We start from the raw sequence: 19,746 nt of genomic DNA on the forward strand, positions 1-19,746 counted from the left end.
TGAGCATGTTTTGTATCTGGTCTAATTGCAGATATCTGGAGCCACAGTCTGGAGTTATCACTGGCCATCCTTTCCTCGTTCCCATCCTGGGCAGGGTCAGTGCAGAGATACGGCGACTGACCACCTTCAGCCTGGTCGCCTCATGATTCCTCTTCTGGTTGCTCAGCACCTCCTCTCCTGCCGCCTTCATCTCTGCCTCTGCCCTGGGCTGGACACACACACACACACACACACACAGGCAGCACAAATAAGCACGTGTGTATACACACACACGTTCAGCACGGGGACACAAATGCAAATAACGAACATAGGTGTTTCAGGAGGTGAAGGCGACCGAGGCCAGCAATGGCGGAGATGGCGACAGTAGGCACCATGTCCTGCCCTTGGGGCTCCCTGTTCACCTTCTCCACGAATTCTTCCGTATTTTCCCAAGGCAGCCTGAAGCCGCTTCCAGCGCAGCATGTGTGGTGGTGCTGAGCCACCAAGTGGTGGATGTGGAATTTCACAGAAGATCCCAAAGTCAGCACACAGGTGCACTGGGACCCCGGAGAGGACGCCCTTGCAATTTTAGGCCTTCCCAGGGTAAGGGGCGGGAGTGTAAGGCACAGGCAATCTCAAACTCAGTGAGCAACAGGAGGCCAGGAGATGGAAGGACCCATGGAAGGATGATTCTGACAAAGGAACTTAATTCACCCTGCCTCTAATAGTATCACCTAGCACTCTCAACTCTGCAACCACAACTGATTTGAGGGGACTTGCTTCACTCACAGACACACTGAATCCCCAAGCCCCCAGTCTCAGCAGGCCACTTGCTACATGCGTGGCCCAAATTCAGACTCCGCAGCCAGCGTGCATGAGACTGAGCAAGCCCATCTGGGAAAGGACAGTGTCCCGGCTAGCACAAGGCTGTCCCTTCATGGCCCACCTCCAGACCCCTTCACCACACGTGTTTCTGTCGTGGAAAAATCTTCTCTCCTGGGGTAGTCCTTCAGGAGATCATCCCACTGATCTTCGCTGATAATCTGCTGGCAACACTTTGCTGCTGAGCAAGCTTATCCCTGGGCTGACCAGGATCTGAACCCTCACACGAGCAGCCAAGAACTCCAACAACAATCATCAACTGTATGCAGGACCAAAACAATACCACCTCAGCAATCCTGTTTGATTCTGGGCAGTTGTGGCCTGACAACCAGTTGAGAAAGTTAAGGCTCCTGGTGTCCAGCCTGCAGCTGGTGCTCCCTGTTCAAAGTCCCAGAACCAACGGACTGGAGTGGAACGATGTCCCCTATACCCTGCAGGAAGAGAGGGGAGATGGGTGTGGATCCCAGAGGTGGATCATCCACACCCCTGCACACCCACAATCATCATTCCCGGACTCACGTGTTACCAGTGATGTCAAGGTAATACTCCTTTATGATCACTCTTTTCAAGAAATAGGGGTGGTCTCGAAAGGAAAAGATCAGCTTGCTGCATGACCGTGGACGGCTCGCACCTGTACCTGCTAGGACAGGGAGGAGGGAAAAGGTGCAAGCTTCTAGGGTCCTCAGCTTGCCTCCCAGGCAGGCATTAACAGCTTCCACGAAGCCTCTCCAAACTCTCACAGTGTAGGACATGGATAACATGATCCTCCCACACCCCACCAAGTCCCATGCCCAGCTGTCCTCAGTCTCCCTCACTGACATTCAAGTCGATCATGTAGCTGAGAAAGTCTTTATCTTGGTCGCTGATCATGACAGGAACTTGAGGGTGGTTCATAATCTGCTTGAGGTCAAGGAGCCATTTATGCCACATGCTGGGCCCAGAAGAGCCAGGCGCATCAGCCCTAGTCTGGGGTGGAAGAAGGACACAGGAAGAGGCATCTTCAAGGATGCTGGGCACTTCTGCTTACCCAGCCACTACTGATGAGCTCAGGCCCTGCCATACCATCAGACAAGCTCATGGCTCTGTGTTCCTGGTGGTGTTCTGTATCTGAGGTGGTCTGCATTCCCCAGGCAGGGGCTGTTTCTGATAGCTATTATTTCCCAGACCTGTGTATGCTGGGTAGTGGCATGTCACTGCCTACATGGTAGGACTAACAATCGTTGTGACAAACCATGTCTGAAAGCAAAGGGGTTGGGGTTGGCTAGTGTATGTCTACATATGTTCTGTGGGTTTGTGTGTGTGTGCGTGTGTGTGTGTGACTCCCATATCTCAGTTATTTAAGGAATCATTCACCTTGACAACAATAACTGTCAGCTAAGGCGGCTCTGGTGTACTGTCTCTGGTCATTTCTGACTTAGAGGCTGTTCCTCCTCAGATGCAGGCCTGAAGTAGACACACAGGGTCATGGCTGCGACACTTACAGGTGTGGCCCTGCCCGGACTCTACTCAGCTGTGCCTTTGGAGCCTGCCAATTGCCCAGTACCACACTTCCTTCAGGGTCCACCATCCTGCCCCCTCGCCTCCACCCCTCCTCCTGCTCCTGCCTCTGCACCTCCCCCTCCTCCTGAGCAGCGGACCACAAGGAGTAGCAGGAAGGATACCACGTTGGCCCAGAAGCCAGGGATGCCCTGGATGATGGCACTCTTCTGAGCCAAGTCCCGCTTCCTCCTCTCATGGCTCTTGCACATGAACCAAACGTAGGCCCTGTAGGTTTTCTCAGGCTCAGAGCTCAGTTCCACTTGCAGGGTCGCCAGTGCCTGCATCACATCTAGTGCCGGGAGCTCACTCGGGCCTCCAGGCCTTTCCTGGCACTGCTCCTCCACCGTCTTCTCCTCCAGCTCCAGGGAGGACCCCTGTCGCTGTTACTCATGCGGCACAACCTCCACATCCTCAGTGATGTCCTCTGGAAGCAGCTGGAAACCCCGTCTGATCCCTGCCACGACTCCGTCCACCTGGGCCTCACCGTCCTCTCCTGCCTCCACTCTGAAGAGGGTGGCATCTTTGCCTGGCGTGGCCACTGGTGGCTGCAACGTCCCAGCCATGCGCAGCATCACCAGGACAGGCCACGGGGCCCCATCCCCCTGAGCACCTAAGGAGCTCACAGCTAAGGAGGTCTGGGGTCCCAGGACGCTCCCGCATTCCTCTCATGCTCCTCTTGGCTCTGGCCATGACCCCAGCCTGGGTCAGACGCTAAGGGACAGGACATAATAGCACCACAGCAAGTGGTGAGCAATGGCGGCCCAGGGTGCAGTAATCCTGTGGGGCCCACTAGCGTTTTTGCTGTGGGGAGTGTGGGGCATGGTTCAGAGGCTATGGCTCGCGTGTGTGTGTGGGGGCCGGGGGGGTGGGTGGCCTGAACTATAGAAACGGACGGTGGCAGCCCAGGACAGGGTGAACGGGCCCTGGGACATCAGCCATACAGGCGGGGCCCTAGGCTGTGAGCCACGCACAGGCAGCTGACCCAAATCTAGATCAGTGGCCGAGAGGGTGGTGGACAGCACACGATGGACACGCCCCTAGACCGGATGGCATCTTCCGTGGTTCCTGGGATCCAGCTCCACTACGTGGCCAGACTCTGATCCAGAGAGCTAGCAGGTTTTGCATCTGCCGCTACCTCAGGCACTGTCATTGATCTGGTTCTGGAAATTCCAGCCACGGTTTCCTGATCCACAATCCAAACAGCACACTCCTGTGTCCCACAGGACCTTCAATATCTGGGAGCTCTCCCTGAGTATCCAGAGGATACACAGGGGTGCCAAGTGGCTGGATACTTTTCTCCATGGGACAGACAGACTGTTGCTGGCCGGATGCTAGGGGAGTAGGGAGAAACCCCACCGTTTGCCACGTTGATCTCCATTGTTCAGGGACACCAGGACCCTAGGGTATAGAGCTCTCTCTTTGTCTCTTTGTCTCTGCTTTGGCATAGCACTGTTTGGAGCAATCCTTCCTTGTGTGTTCCAGGGCTGGTGTCTGTGTGTCTCCTTCTCTTTAAGTGGTGCTGTTGCCATTTGCCACTCTATGGACACCAGCGCTTATAGGAGAAGCTTATCCTTGGAGTGAAGGCAAGCCCTTCTCCTCCTGAGTGAGTTGCACCGATGGGAGATCAGCTATTTTTTCCACAGGTTTCGAGAGTGCTTTCTCCATCTTGAAAGCCAACAGTGGGCAGTCCCTGCTGAACCGCAGAAGGGGTCGGGTAACCCTCCCTCCCTCACTGGACAGACATGAACCTGCACAGGCCTGAGGTGGCTTGGCCACACTTTTCACAGAGGGAGAAATGGGGCATGCTCTGCTGGCATGAGGAAGCTCCCTGAACCTTGTTCAAATTCCTGCCAGTGAGTCGCTAAGGACAACTCCCTGTTAAGTTCCGTGACTCACTGGTGCGGGAGACATGTACGTCTGCCCATTTACCCTATCGAGGCCCTTTCAGGTGGTTCTGTTCTCCATCTGAGAACACGTACCAGCCTGCCCAGTTACCCAATCCTGTGGGGCTGGGGGCAGCAACAGGAACAATCTAAGCCATCCATCGTATAGTCCTGACCCCCTATATATGCTTTCTGCAAAGAGTACAAAGAGTGATGTTTCAGACTGGAAGACTATGCAGGTAGCAAGTGCCTATGCTGCAGTGCTGGTCCATTTCTGAAACCTCACATAAACGGCAAGTGTTGCTCATGCTCACGGTACGGTCAGGGAAAGAATTCCCAGTGTTCGAGAAGGATGGAAAGGCCTTTGTAGCTGCATGTCCAAAGGGCTGTGGGGTCACCCGCTGTGGCTTCTGTGTCTGGCATTGCAGCCTGTTCTGTGTCTTGGCTCCTCTGCACTCTCCCTGGTGGCCCCCAGTCAATTTCTTCCTGCCTCTCCTTTCTGCCAGGCTTCCTGGGTGCACCACTGTGATTCCACTTAGAAACTGCTCACTCAGTGAGATAACAGGCATTGGTACCCTGGCTCCAGTGCTTCTCATGGCCTGAGTATGTACCTTTCCCTATGGCTTTCATGTTTTCGCTATCCAACTTCCATCACCTGGCTGGGTCAGTTCCGACACTTCATATTCACAAGCGTACTGTCAGGCAATTTTGTGCGCACACATGCACACACATGCGTGTGTACACACTAATATCCCTGACAGGAAACTTGCAGATATGCAGAAGTACAAGCTTTCTTCTCCAGGAACATGAGTTTTGGTAACCACCCGAGTTTCTCTGTCCTGGTTATTTTCTTTCACATGCTCATCGATCATGTCAGGTTGCACTTCTAACTCTGTGATTTAGCCTCAAAGGCTACAAAATTTTGGCATTTTTCTCCTGACAGGGACCGATCTGCAGAGAATTGGGCAGGTTGGAAACGCTCGCCCTGGACAGCTGAGTGACAGGCACCTGCGTTCTGCATTCTCCCATCACCTTGGACAGCTTCCCAGTACCAGTCAGGCTATTCTGATCCATTGTCTGTGCAATCCTTCAGGGCACCAGAAAACAAGGACGTCTGGGCTCAGCTGACTTGGAGAACTGTCTTCTTGGTGTGCACCTATCTAGGTCATTCCTGGTCAAATCCGTGTCCCTTTTGCTAGCCTACCACCCCTTAGGGCCCACAACATTCTGAGTGAGGCCCCCTGTTCTTTCTATCTGTGTAGCTTTCGATGTGCACCTGTCTACCTGTGCTTCCAAGTGCCATCTCCCTTTAGCAGGAAGAGGCCAAAGAGATGTCCGAGCCTCCAAGGGCCCCCAGGGACTGTGATGGGCCTGTGTGTGATCCAGTGCTGTGAGGATCCGTGTGTATGTTTGGCAAAACCAATACAAATATTGTAAAGTAAAATAAAAAATATAAGAATTAAAAAGAAAAAACCAAATTCTTCCCTTAGATGAAGATTGTTTACAACCCAGTGTGTGTCCATTGGCTGGACATGGTCCTTGGAATTTTGCTGATGGGTTTGGACCCTAAACTTCAAAATGATGGCAGAAGGTAGAAAGACATTTAGACGTTGTTCTGCGAAAGCAAGGAGAAAGGCACTACTGCCAAAAAGATGACTAAGAGGGAACAATAATAGTCTTCTATCATTGGAAAAATATAATGGTCCCAGGGAGAGTATTTAGATAATATAAAAAGGATCCTTGGGAAGGAAAATTCAGACTCTCAGGAACATTTTCTACGTCAGGACTTGTGAAATAGTGTTCCAAAAAAAGAGGCAGAAACTGTCTTCACTGAAACATGGAAAGTCAACTGAAAATTGAACATGATAAGAACTGCAGCTGGGCATCGCCAATCTACTTCTTAAAGATGAGTTTGCCAAGATGTAGATTTAAGAAAGATCTTGAACTGTAGGCCAAGAGCGAACAAGCTATTGCTGCAGGGAAAACATAGATACGTCTCATTAAGTATAATGGTAAGTAATGTAAGCTAGACACAGGGATGCATACTGTATGATTCCGTTCATTTAAAGGTCCAAAAGAGACCAAACTAATCTTTGTGTTGAAAGTCAGATATCCTAGTTATCTTTGGAGTGCAGTGATTGGGAGAGACACAAGAGAGTTTTCAGGGTTGCCGGTGATGTTCTGTTTCTTGATTTGGATGCTAATTACGTGGATGTGTTTAGTTGGTGAGTATCCATGGAACTGTACACTCCTGACTTATGTATTTTTCCATATGTATATTGATAACAAAAAGTTATAAAGCTTTTAAAAATATAAATACATAACCATGTATTGAGGAAGGAGCACATAGATAAAGGGCCACTTCTGATACAAGGCGTGCAACCTGAGGCCATAAAGATAAGGTGGCATTTCCACACGTAGTCCCTTGTGTTTATGACTACCCTGACCCACAGAATCCCCCAACAGATGATGACCTGGGAAACCTGCCCTTACTGGGCCCACAGATCAAGCCTCCCTTGGGCAGATAGCAGTTTTTCTATCTCAAAAACAACAAGAGGGCTTGATTCCACCCACCCTCACTGATTTGCTAAATGTGAATACTCTCTTTCAGTTGGTCTCATTAGGCCCAGGTAGGACTCCTTACAGTCAGGCATCCCTGCTTACCTACAGAGCCCATGTGCCTAGGAAGCCAGTCCTCGGTTGGGCACAGGGATATCGAAGACGGTCAGCCAGGACGCAGCTTCCCTCTGAGTTTCCGATGGTGCAAATCCCCTCTGAAAACACCAGACAGCCTGCTCCAGCAAGACTGCTAGAATCCTCTCTCAGGTGCAGACACACACCTTTGCCCCTCAGGCCCCAAAAGCCACAGGCAAGGCCCAGATGACAGAAGGAATTTACGTCAGGGCTTCCAGCATGAGCCATGGGGTATCTTGGGCAGGACTTTCCCTAGACCCTGAAAACCAGCAGGCCCTGAACTGCCCCCAGGGGCTTCCCTGTCTCCCGCTCTCCTGAGGTCCCTTGGGACATGCAATGAGCCCACCATCCTTGCTTCCTCCCTGTTCCCTCCCTCATAGGCACACCCCGGCAGAGGAACACACGCGTACACCAACACCTGCACTTTCTTCGCCTTTCTGCACTACCAGGAGACTGGAAGTGCCTGGAGGCATGCCACGCTCACACCTTGTCTCTCTTAGGATGCCTGTGGTTTTGCACGGACAACCTACCTTATTAGCATGTCTTGCATTTTCTGTCGCATCGTGCCAGTGTGTGCCACCCTCATGGAGAGAGCGTGCTGGCTGATGGGCTGATCCTGGGCAGCCCTGGTCCAGGACTTTCCCGGGTCTCCTTTTTATGTGTGTGGAACAAGTCTCCAGTGCAGCAGGCAATCTGTGTCTCTTTCTCCTTCAGGTCTCTTCCTTCTCAGCAAGACCTTAGCCTCCTCAACCATCCCAGGTCCTCTGTATCCGCATCCACCATTTCCGCATGCCGGCTCATGTCCGCACAGACTGTGGGCTCCACAGGCGGTGGTTTGAAATCCCCACACCACTTGATTTGCCCTGGGTGAATCCAGAGACCATGCACCCGCTCTTCCTGGTCCAAACACATACTACAACACGGGAGAAATGGTGAGCGTGTTTCTGTATTTCCTCTAATTCCAGATGTCTGGAGCCAAGTTCCTGTGTTACTACTGGCCATCCTTTCCTCATTCCCATCCTGGACAGGGTCACTGCGGAGATACAGTGAGCAACCACCCTCAGACTTGTGATGCCTTGTGTCTCCTCTTCTGGTTGCTTGGCATCTCCTCTCTTGTTGCCTTCATCTCTGCTTTTTCCCTGGACCAGACACACACACACACACACACACATACACACATAAACACAGGCAACACAAGCATACACGTGTATACAATTACAGGCTTGATACAGAGACACAAACGTGTACAGGGAACACAGGTGTTTCAGGAGCTGAAGGCACCATGTCCAGCACTGTTGGAGATGGCATCAGTAGGCACCATGTCCTGCCCTTGGAGCTCCCTGTCCACCTCCTCCCTGAGCACTTCTGTATTTTCCGAAGGCAGCCTGAAGCAGCTTCCAGCGCAGCATGTGTGGCTGTGGAGAGACGCCGATTGGTGGATGTGTAAATTCACAGAAGATCCCAAGGTCAGCACACAGGTGCCCTGGGACACCAGACAGGATGCCCTTTCAATGATAGGCTTTCCCAGGGTAAGGGGTGGGAGTGTAAGGCACAGGCATTCTTAAACTCATTGACTAACAGGAGGCTGGGGGATGGCTTGACACACGGAAAGAAGATTCTGACAAAGATACTTAATTCATCCTGTTTCTAGTAGTATCACCTGGACTCCCGCACTGAGGAAGACTTGCTTCACTTGGACACACCGAGTTCCAAAGCCCCCAGTCTCAGCAGGTCATGTGCTACATGCAGGACCCAAAGCCTGGCTCTGCAGCCAGCTTGCATGAGCCTGAGCATCCCCATTTGGAAAAGGACAGTGTCCTGGCCACGACACGGCTGTCCCTTCAGGGCCCGCCTCCAGACACCCTCCCCGCATGTGTCTCTGTCAGTTACCGCTCGGAGCAGAACTTTCCTTCCTCGGGTAATACGTCACAGGATTGTCCCACATGTCTTGACCAATGATCTGCTGGCAACACAAGCAAGGTCAGCCCAGGGCTGACCAGGCCCAAACACTCTCGTGAGCATCCAAGAACTCCAACATCAGTCATCAACTGTATGCAGGCCCAAAGCAACTCCACCTCAGCAATCCTGTTCGATCCTGGGCAGTTGTGGCCTGACAACCAGTTGAGAAATTTAAGACTCCTGATATACAGCCTGCAGCTGGGTGCTCCTCATTCAAAGTCCAAGAACCAGTGGAGTGGCGTGGAATAACGCGCCCTATACCCTGCAGAAAGACAGGGAACACAGGGGTGGATTCCGCAGGTGGATCATCCATCCCCTAACACACCTACACCTCCATGAAGCCATGTCTTACCAGTGATGTCAAGGTAATACTCCTTAATGATCACCATGTTCCAGAAGTAGGCGTTGTCCCCAAAGGAAATGATCACCTTGCCGTTGGACCTTGGATGGCTCTGCACCTGCACCTTCTAGGACAGGGATGAGGGTAAAGGTACAAGCTTCTAGGTGCCTCAGCTTGCCTCCCAGGCAGGCATTAACAGTTTCCACAAAACCTCTGCACATTCTCACATCACATGAACATAGATAACATGATCCCCCCAACTCCTCACCAAGTCCCGTACACGCATGCCCTCATTCTCCCTCACTGACCTTCAAGTCAATCTTGTAGTTAAGAAAGTCTTTATCTTGGTTGCTGATCATGACAGAAACGTGAGCGTGGTTCATAATCTGCTTGAGGTCAAGGAGCCATGCAGGCCACATGCTGGGCCTACTGAGGTTGAAATCACGAGTTTGCATTCTGCTTTTACTAAGAATTGAATTAGGACAGGTGCACTAGTTAGTTTGCGCTCTGCAGCATACATTACAACTCTAGAGCATAAGTATCACAACCAAGTGCGTCTGCGCTCCGGACCTGGCATGCGGTAACGACTGAAAATGCAAGAAGCTTTTCACAATCACTGACCCCTGAGTTGAAACCGCTGCTGCTGCTAAGTCACTTCAGTCGTGTCCGACTCTGTGTGACCGCATAGATAGCAGCCCACCAGGCTCCCCTATCCCTGGGATTCTCGGGGCAAGAATACTGGAGTGCGTTGCCACTTCCTTCTCCAATGCGTGCATGCATGCTAAGTCGCTTTAGTCTTATCCGACTCCGTGCGAACCTACGGACGGTAGCCCACGACGCCCCTCTGTCCACGGGATTCTCCAGGCAAGAATATTGGGGTGGGTTGCCATTCCCTTCTCTTATGTCAAACCACACATGCTACAAGCACTGAGCTTGCCCTCTGGAATACGCGCTTGTCAATACTGAGGCCGCCATCTAGAGGACGCTCGCCGGAACTACTTAAGTTTCCAATCTGGATCACCCTTTCCTGCCGCAATTGAGACTGTTAACAAGCTTTAGAACCAGTGCATTGCTGTCACTGAGACTGCACAGTAGAGCATACATCCCATCACTCCTAAACCCGGGCTCTTTAGGATATGGCCTGCCACTACTGAGCCTGTCCTTAAAACATGCCTGTTGTAAGGACACATACACTTCTGGTGTATTACACTCTGGATTCTGCATCCCTGCACTACTGAAATTGCCTTCCAGAGCAAGAGTTCATCACCGGCTGAACTTTCACTCTGAAGCATAAATATCACAACCATTAGCTTGTTGCTTTATAGGTAAGTCAGGCCACTACTCAACCGGCACTGTAGTTCAGGCGTGCCTGAACAGTTACTGAACTTGCACTCTGAAGTTTGCTTCTGGACACAACTGAGCCAGCACTCCTGTAGACAGAGTGAGTTTAAACACTGGAGGACATGCTACGCCTCTACTGAGCATGAGCTCAAGTGCAGGCATCCGGGCTCTGGTGAGAACATGCTCTAGTTGCACACATGCCACAGTAACTGAACGTGCAGCTGGGGGTACAGATCTCATGACTACAGAGTGAGCACATTTCATCATGGGTTTTGCACTACTGAGGTTTACTCAGAAGCATACCTCCCATCATGACTGCGTGTGCCTTCAAGAGCCAGTGTTCTGACCCACTGAGACTGCGCTGTAGAGTAAGAATGCCTGAACTACACGACTGCACACTGAATCATGCAGCCCAGCAGTATAAATCCTAGCACTACAGCACACGTGTCACTTCTGAGTCCTTACACTAAGCAGGCATGGCACAGCTAGTGGGCATGTGGTCTAGAGCATATGTGTGGCCATTGCTAATTTCACACTCGGAAGCCTGTGTCTTGCCACTTGGAAGCCCAGGCCCCCAAATATTCATGTTTCAGCTACTGATTTTGCACCCTGGTACACTCCTTTATCACTGCTGAGCCTGCGTTATAGAGCATGAGTTCCGCTACTACTAATCTTGCTCGATGGCCTGTGTGCTTAAACCTGTGAGCCTACACTCTGCAGCTGAAAATTGCCAATGACTTGGCTTGCCCTCTGTTGCATATTTTCCCCACTCTTCTTCCTGCACTCTAGAGCAGGTGTCCCAACTACTGAGGTTGCACTCTGGAGGACCTACTCCAGGAGGCTGCTTTCTAAAACCCATATCCTACCCACGAGTGAACCGTCATTCTAGATCAACTGTGTGACCACTAGTGACCTTGAATTCTGAAGAATAAAGTCACTTCCTTGAGGTATTGCTCGAGAAGGTGCGTGCAACAATTACCCTAGTGACATTTTATACCAGCCATTTTGCTGCTAGTCACCCAGCACTCTAGACTGTGCAAGCTGTGAGTAGTGTACCTGTATATCTATGGATGATGTTGCCACCACTACAGACCTGGTGTGTACTTCATATTTCCTGCCTCAATTGATCATGCATCACAATACACATATGCCACAACCCTTGCGCTTGCACTGTTGAGGGCTTGTCTTCCCACTACTGAGCTTGTGTGGCAGAGCAGGTATATCACATTTTCTGAATTTGATCTCTGGATATGCAACCAAAAATAAAAACCCAGCTTTCAAGAGAACATGTCCCTCAGCAGTCTGCACTCTTGAGCAAGGGCACTGCAACTCCTGAGACAACACTCTGAAGCACATGTAGAGCAGGCATGCTGCATCTGCTGAACTTAGCTCTTCAGCATGCCTCTCAACAGTGAAACACACTTTAGGCATACCCCTCTTCATACAGACCCATGATCTAGAGCAGGCATGCTTCAAATACTGAATCTTGGCTTTAGAGAACACGTGCTTCATCTCCTGAGATGGTGCTTTTGCGGATTCTCCCCACCACTACTAAGACTGTGCTCTCGAGCGGGTGTGACACAAACAGTAGGATGGCACTTTGGAGCCTGCATGCATCACCACTGCATCTCAGCTCTAGCCTGGAAGTACTGAAACAGCTTAGCTTGCAATCCGGAGCACACGTTCTGCCACTAGTGTGCTTGCACTTTAGAGCAGGCTGTCTGAAGCCATCCCATTGGCACTGGCAACATGCGTCCAGCCACTGCTGAATGCACACTAGAGCACAGTTCCTGCCACTATTGAGCATGTGCTCTACCACAAGATGTCTAAAACTGCTCAGCTCCTTGCGGAGCATACCTCTTTCTACAACTGAACTTGCATTCTACAGGAAATGGTACACAAACACTGACCTTGTGCTCTAGAATTGGCACACCATACATAATTTTCTTAACATTTGAAGCATATGTCTGGCCAACACTAAATCCACGCTTTAGATCAGCTGTGCTAAAATCACTGAGCTTGCCCTCAAGAGTATATCTGAACTCCCATGTTATAGCACACCTACTACCACTGTGGATTCTGTGCTCTAAAACTCTCGTGAGATGAGAGAACAAGATGGTGGAGCTGTAGGTGGATGTGGAGTACTTCTCTCCATGGATACATCAGGCATACATCTTCAGGCACAGAAGAGTAATCAGAACATCAGCTGAAAGCAGACAGGAGTACCTGACAAGTGGAAAGGAATATATAGAACCACGCAAAACTCAGTAGGATGAAAGAACTGGGGGGAAATCAGGAGGGTTAGTAGGACTGGATCTGCCCTGAGTGGGTGAAGGCACTGAAGCTGAGGTCCAATCCCACATTGGGTCAATCGTCTGAATCATAGAATACACATTTAAAGCTGAGAGTGAAACAGCTGATCTGTGGAAAGCTAGGTGCAATGAGAATCAGAGGGTCCTTGCTGCAGCTGTCCATACCCTGTACAAGGGCATCTGTCCCCTGAAAGGCCCCGTGGCTGGGAGCTGCAGTTTAAGGACTTTGCGGCAATTCACGGGGAGGGCTGCTGTTTACTGGGGAGAGATGGAGAGAGGGGGTGTGAAGGAGGACACTGTGGTAGGGTATGCCTGTGGAGGAAAGCCTGGCAGCCATGAAAGCAAGGCAATAACGCCGAGTCACATGTAGGGGGCGGAGCAATCACCATAGCCTCTCTCTCCCCACATGCTAGCCTCACCAGTTACTACAATAGTGAGGCTGACCCATCAAATGCTGAACACACTGAAATGCACAGCAGGACACCACCCAGCGTCCTCCTTTAAGTGCCTGATGCACCATACTAGAGTAGAATCCCACTTAGGATGCTCCTTTAAGTGTCAAATGCACTGATTTACACAGTAGGACCCCAGCCAGGAAATTCTCTCTATGTGCTGACACATGGAACGACAGAGAAGGATCCCAGGCAAGGAAGCCTTCTGAATGGCTGAATAGGTGGAACTAGGGAGAAGACTGGCCAAAGAAGCCTTCTTCTCACCAGAAAGAAGAGCTCAAAAAAAAAAAAAAAAAAAAAAAGACTCTGACAGGGCCATAACTCCTATGGTGTAGTCAGTCTGTGTCCCTGCACCCTGCCCATTTGACACCACCTGGGTCCCTCAAAGCCAAGCAGCTGATCCACCTTCACAGTTAACTCTCATTGGAAAAAAACTGCTACAGGTTGAACAAAAAAAAAACCTGGCAACTAACTATTTGCACAGGATTGCTTCAGTCCTGTCTAACTCTGTGTGGAACACATTTCACCACTACAGAGAAGAAGCTCTAAAATGCGTATACTGGAACAGCTGATCTTTTCCAGTCTTGTAGCCACTGCTGAGTTTTCCAAATTTGCTTGCATGTTGACTTCAGCACTTTCATAGCACTATCTATTGGGATTTGAAATCACTCAACTGGAGTTCTCTATCTCCATTAGCTTTGTTTCTCTTGATGCTTCTTGCGGCCCACTTGACCTCACATTCCAGGATGTTTGGCTCTAGGTGAGTGATTACATCATCATGATTATCTGGATCATGGAGATCTCTTCTGCATAGTTCTTCAATCTTTGCTGTATAGATTGTTGCTACCTCTTCTTAATATCTTCTGCTTCTGTTCAGTCCGTACAATCTCTGTCCTTTATTGTGTCCACCTTTGCATGCAATGTTCCCTTGGTATCTCTAATTTTCTTGAAGAGATCTCTAGTCTTTCCCATTCTGTTGTTTTCCTCTATTTTTCACACTCATCCCCAAGGAAGGCTTTCTTGTCGCTCTTTGCTCTTCTTCGGTACACCGTATTCACATGGGTATATCTTCCCTTTGCTCCTTTGCCTTTTGCTTCTGTTCTTTTCTCAATTATTTGTAAGGCCTCCTCAGACAACCATTTTGCCTTTTTGCGTTCATTTTCTTGGGGATGGTCTTCATCACTGCCTCCTGTACAATTTCATGAACCTCCATATGCAGTTCTTCAAACACTCTATTATACCTAATCCCTTAAATATTTTCTCATGTCCACTGTACCATCATAAGGGATCTGATTTAGGTCAAACCTGAATCATCTAGTGGTCTTCCCTACTGTCATCAACTTAAGTCTAAGTCTATAGCAAATACTGAGCTTCCACTCTGAACCTTCCTTCTTACAAGTATTTGTCCACCATTTTAGAGCACTTTTGCTGCACCTGTTTATCTTCACTCTGAAACACATGTACCGTCACTCCTGAAAGGATGCTCAAGTGCATGCATTTAACTCCTACTGAGCCTACGCTCCACAGTAGTCATGCCGATCTACTAAGCTTGCATTCTGCCACATGCATCTTTCACTATTTAGACTATGATACTGAGATCATGCTGCAACTGCATAGTGGCAGTCTCAAGCTTATCTTCTTCGACTTTCAGCTTTTATACCAGCACACGTGTTCTGCCCCTCCTAAGCCCACTTTCTTGAATAGATATGAAACAACTGTTGAGGTTGTATTCTGGAGCATGTCCCTGCTATTTCTGTATGCATTCTTTTTTATTTCTTCATATTTCTTTTAAAAAATGATTTATTTCAATTGGAATAGAATTACTGTGTATTACTGTGATGGTTTTTGACATATACATCAACATGAATCAGCCACATGGATACATGTGTCCCCCTATCCTGAACACAACTCAGACCTCCCTTGTTACCCCATGCTTCTGGGTTCTTCCACAGCACAAGAGTTGCATGCATCTTTCATGCATTGAACTTGCCCTGGTCATCTCTTTTATATATGGTAATGTACCTTCAATGCTATTTTCTCAAATCATCCCACCCTTGAACTCTCCCATTGGGTCTCAGCGTGTGTTCTTTATATGTGGATCTTTTTTACTAGCCTTCATGCAGAATCATTGTTACTGTCTTCCTAAATCCCATTTATACGCATTAATAAACAATATTTGCCTCTTTCTTTCTAACTTTTTTTTGTTACTCTGAATAATAGGCCGCAGGTTGAACTGCCTCACTAAAAGTGACACAAATATATGTTTTTCTGTAGCTAAGCAATATTCTATTTGAATATATAGCACAACTTCCTTATATTTTCATCTGCTGATGTGCATCTAGATTACGTCCATGTCATAGCTTTCGTAAAGAGAATTGTAATAAACATTGGGGCACATGTGTCTCTCTTGATTGTAATCCCCTCTGGGTATATGCCAAGAAGGGGGGTTGTTCAGTCATATGACAGTTCCAGTCCAAGTTTCTCAAGGAATCACCAAACTGTTCTGCATACAGGTTGTACCAGTTTGTGTCACCACTAGCAGGGTATTAGGGTTAGCTTTTCTCCACAACCTCCCCAGCATGTCGTGCTTGTAGAATTTCTGGTGATGGCCACTCTGAACAGTGTGATATGACTACACATTAAATTTCAATTTTTGTTTCTCTCATAATGAATGATTTTCAGCATATTTCATGTGTTTGTTAGCCATCTGTATGTCTTCTTTAAAGAAATGTCCGTTGAGGGATTTACCCCCTTGTAGTGATGCTGTGAAAGTGCTTCACTCGATATGGCAGCAAATTTGGAAAACTCAGCAGTGGCTAAAGGGCTGGAAAAGGTCAGTTTTCATTCCAGTCCCAAAGAAAGGCAGAGCCAAAGAATGCTCAAATCACGGCGCCGTTGCATCCATCTCACGCTAGTAAAGTACTGCTCAAAATTCCCCAAGCCAGGCTTCAGTAATACGTGAACCATGAACTTCCAGATGTTCGAGCTGGTTTTACAAAAGGCCGAGGCACCAGAGATCAAAATGCCAACATTAGCGGGATCATTGACAAAGCAAGAGAGTTCCAGAATAACATCTATTTCTGCCTTATTGACTAGGCCAAAGTCTTTGACTGTGTGGATCACAATAAACTGTGGAAAATTCTGAAAGAGATGGGGATACCAGACCACCTGACCTGCCTCTTGAGAAACCTATATGCAGGTCAGGAAGCAGCCGTTCGAACAGGACATGGAACCACAGACTGGTTCCAAATAGGAAAACGAGTCCGTCAGGGCTATATATGGTCACTCTGCTTGTTTAATTTATATGCAGAGTATATCACGAGAAGTACTGGGCTGGAAGAAGCACACGCTGGAACAAAGACTGCCAGGAGAAATATCAGTCACCTCAGATATGCAGATGACACCACCCTTATGGCAGAAAGTGAAGAGGAACTAAAAAGCTTCTTGATGAAACTGAAAGAGGAGAGTGAGAATGTTGGCTGAAAGCTCAAAATTCAGAAAACTAAGATCATGGCATCTGGTCGCATGGCTTCATGGGAAATAGATGGGGAAACAGTGGAAACAGTGTCAGATTTTATTTTGGGGGGCTCCAAAATCACTGCAGGTGGTGACTGCAGCCATGAAATTGTAAAAGACGCTTGCCCTATGACAGGAAAGTTATGACCATCCTAGATCGCATATTCAAAAGCAGAGACGTTATTGTGCCAACAAAGTTCCATCTAGTCAAGACTATGGTTTTTCCAATAGTCTTGTTAGGATATGAGAGTTGCACTATGAAGAGAGCTGAGCACTGCAGAATTGATGCTTTTGAACTGTAGTGTTGGAAAAGACTCTTGAGAGTCCCTTGGACTGCAAGGAGGTCCAGCCAGTCCAATCTAAAGAAGATCATTCCTGGGTGTTCTGTGGAAGAAATGAGGCTAAAGCTGAAACTCCAGTACTTTGGTCACCTCATATGAAGAGTTGACTCACTGGGAAACTCTGAAGCTTGGAGGGATTGGAGGCAGGAGAAGGGGACGACAGAGGATGAGATGGCTGGATGGCATCACTGACTCGATGGACGTGAGTTTGCGTGAGCTCCGGGAGTTGGTGATGGTCAGGGAGTCCTGGTGTGCTGCAATTTATGGGGTTTCAAAAAAGTCACACACGACTGAACTGAGCTGAACTGAACTGAACTGAACTGAAGCAACTGACAAAGAATTTATCTCAAAAATATACAAACAACTCCTGAACCTCAATTCCAGGAAAATAAATGACCCCATGATAAAATAGGCGACAGGAGTAAACAAAGATTTCTCCAAAGACGACATACAGATGGCTAACAAACACATGAAAAGATTCTCAACATCACTCAGTATCAGAAAAATGCTAATCAAAACGATAATGAGGTACCATTTCACGCCAGTCAGAATGACTGCTATCCAAAAGTCTGCAAGCAATAAACGCTGGGGAGGGTGTGGAGAAAAGGGAACGCTCTTATACTGTTAGTGGAATTGCAAACTAGTACAGCCACTGTGGAGAACACTGTGGAGATTCCTTAAACAAACAAACAAACAAACTGTAAATAGAACTGTCATACGACCCAGCAATCCCACTGCTGGCCATACACACCAAGGAAACCAGAATTGAAAGAGACACGTGTACCCCAATGTTCATCACAGCACTATTTCTAATAGCCAGGGCATGGATGCAACCTAGATGTCCATCAGCAGACTAATGGATAAGAAAGCTGTGGTACATATACACAATGGAGTATTACTCAGCCACTAAAAAGAATACATTTCAATCAGTTCTAGTGAGGTGGATGAAACTGAAGCCTATTATACAGAGTGAAGTTAGCCAGAAAGAAAAATACCAATAGAGTAAACTAGCGCATATATGTGGAATTTAGAAAGATGGTCATGATAAACCTGTACGTGAGATAGCAAAATAGACACAGATGTATAGGACAGTCTTTTGGACTCTGTGAGAGAGGGCGAGGGTGGGACGATTTGGGATAATGGCATTGAAACATGTATAATATTGTTTGTCAAACGAATCGCCAGGCCAGTTCGATGCGTGATACAGGATCCTCGGGGCTGGTGCACTGGGATAACCATGAGGAATGGTTTGAGGAGGGAGGTAGCAGGGGTTTTCAGGATAGGGGACACGTGTATACCTGTGGCAGATCCACGTTAATGTATGGCAAAACCAATACAATATTGTAAAGCAATTAGACTACTCTTAAAATAAACAAATTTATATTAGAAATAAATCAAATAAAATTGTGTCCAACGTGAGGAAAACAACAGCATTTTTTGAACAATATCACTAAGTAAGCTTGAGTTGCAATTTTCTGGGTTCAAGGTGCCCTCATAAGTATGAGCCCTAACTCTTATTACAGAAAGAAGAGTGGAAAATGAGCTAGATGAAAGGAGAGCTTTTCAGCAACAAGATACGAATGTTTCAGCCAGAAAGATACTAAGTAATGTAGGGCTTCCCAAACAGTTTATTACGATCTTGGGAGCTAGCAGTGAGTGTGGTCACCTACATAAAGTTGCCTAAAATTATATTTTGACATCTATACATACATACACCTGTCTATGCATGAGTGTGTGTATGAAAAAAGTGCAATGGCTTTTAATTCATGTTAGGTGTAATAGAAATGGGAAAAAAATAAAACCCAAATGTAGAATGATTCAAATTCTACTCGATTGTTGAATATTATGTAAGTTGAAATACTTCCAAATATGTTTTCTTGGCCGCATGTAAAATACGAGGACTCTTTTATATCACTCACCTCTCTCCGTTTCATAAATATATACCCATTTTCAAATGTTTGTCCAGTTTCCTGACAAAATACTGATACAGAAATATATATAAATAATATATAAAATAGAGAGATGTTTTCATATCATAAACTATTGATAGCAAGCTTAGATTTTAGAATTATTTCCAACTCCATGCTCCATCTCAACAGGAAAGAGCCAAAGTTGTTGCTGACTCACTCACTCCAAGAGCTGGGAAACCTGAAAAAGAAACTGAACCTGCACTGAGATTTTGTGTCATATTTATGATCGAGCTCTAAGTCCGAGACTTGTTTTCCTTTATTGTACTAAGCAGTCCCTTCTTAAGACTGAAAAGCATGGACATCGAGAGAGAGAGGTAGGAGACTGTAGACGTCCTCATGTTCAACAGTAATTTTAATCGGAGAAGCTAGAAAAGACAGAAACTAAGGAAAGTAATCAAGCGATAGACAATAATAATGATTTAGCCACCAGTCAACCTCAACGGTCTTTAGTCGCTCCTCAAGGGCCAGCATGGAGAAGGAAATGGCAACCCACTCCAGTGTTCTGCCTGGAGAATCCCAGGGATGGGGGAGCCTGGTG

General features: G+C 47.9%; 1 pseudogene; it reads right to left on the reverse strand.

Moving 5' to 3' along the window:
* Positions 1-914: 914 nt before the first annotated feature.
* On the reverse strand, positions 915-2,963 carry LOC128070971 (testis-specific Y-encoded protein 1-like; annotated as a pseudogene).
* Between the last annotated feature and the right edge of the window lie 16,783 nt (positions 2,964-19,746).

The sequence above is a fragment of the Budorcas taxicolor genome, chromosome Y (assembly GCF_023091745.1).
Source record: "Budorcas taxicolor isolate Tak-1 chromosome Y, Takin1.1, whole genome shotgun sequence".
NCBI lineage: Eukaryota > Metazoa > Chordata > Mammalia > Artiodactyla > Bovidae > Budorcas > Budorcas taxicolor.